Genomic DNA, 1553 nt, shown 5'->3' on the forward strand with positions numbered 1-1553 from the left:
CGCATGATGTGAAAACACTGATTGCTGGAAAAGTTCGTCACTGGCGGGGATAATGTTAAGCAGAAATTTTCTGTTTTGACTTGCCAGATTAAATTACAAGGAAAAAGCTGATAACATGTAATACTATGCATTTGCTAATGACTGTTGTCATTTTGAAGAAAAGGTTTCATTACTAATCAGTCAGGCGTCATTCTGAGGGTGTTAAATGCTGCCTTTTTTTTTTAAAGTTTGTGTCATCTGTGTGATTTGAACAAAGTGTCATGATACCAGTCCTCACACCTAACACTGTGACAAATCACTTCTCATCAGACTTAAACACGCCAGGTAAACTTAAGCATATTTTTTTCTATGTAAAGTGTCCAAACCACAATCTTTACTTAACCAAGTAATTTGTGTCAGATGCCTTAATCAAATAAAAGTGCTTTAAGTGTCTAAACTGACCCATTGGTGGTGACTAAACCTAATCAGGTAGTTTTAGATGCCTAAATCTAAGAAAATCGTCTTCAGTACCTCAAACTAACCTGTTGGTGAAATGATGATTTAGACCACAGACACACCAGTGCAGACAACCCACCTGCCTGCTTATCCTCTCTTTAAACAAATAATACAATCATCAGTTTTAACTTTATAATAGCCTTATAGACCAAACCAAACCTATTATGAAACCAGCTAATGATAAATAACAAGCAGCATTTATTATTCTATTTGAATTATATCAATTTATTAAAGAAAGTTATAAAGCGGGAATGTGCAAATAATTTTCCCAAGGGGCAACATGAGAAGCTGGTCCGCGTTTTTGTTTCTCTCCCTTGTCTCCTGGCTCCTCCCCGCCTGGGCATTACTTGGTTCCAGGTTTCGACCTTGGCCAACACGCCTGGTTGCAAATTGACTCACCAGCTGCCCATCATCCTTGATTAACCTGCTACTACTTAAGGCGGCGCCTGGGTGATGTTCTTCGCTGGATCGTTTTACTTCAGTTAGTGTAGTCCCGGCTCTCTTTGTGGTTCCTGTTTTCTCTGAATGTGTTTCCCTGGTTTCCTAACGTGTGTTTGCTGTCTGTGTACAGACCTTCCTGGACCCCTTCCTGTTTTCCTTCGGACCCTGTCGAGAAACTGTGAGTGAGAGTCGACCACAGCGAGTTGTGAGCTTCGGATGAGTGAATCACTGATCGTGTGAAGAGGAGTGTTGGATGTGTTTCCCTTCGCCTGGACTTCCCTGGAGCCCCTCTAACTCTCTTCACTGTATATATGTATATATCTGACCTGGTGTCGACATGTAAATAAACTTCCCTTTCATTGTACGATTCAGTTCTGCACTTGGGTCCTGCCTGTTTGACCGTGACACTGGGACTGTTGTGGAGGGCTCAATTCACAACAACAGTCCCAGTTATTCATGTGGCTCACTGGGAAAATAAACTGTCTAACCCTGTTATAAAGTATTAACCACACAATCAAATAAAACATGCTTATTTGTGTCCTATTCAATGATATATAAGTCAGAAAATACAAAAAGACAATCACGTTGAAATGCAAAATTTTTAATAATGATGTTAA

This window comes from Rhamphochromis longiceps, linkage group LG12 (assembly GCF_057381845.1).
Source record: "Rhamphochromis longiceps isolate RC_006_pf linkage group LG12, R_longiceps_female_GT1.1, whole genome shotgun sequence".
In the NCBI taxonomy this organism is placed as follows: Eukaryota; Metazoa; Chordata; class Actinopteri; order Cichliformes; family Cichlidae; genus Rhamphochromis; species Rhamphochromis longiceps.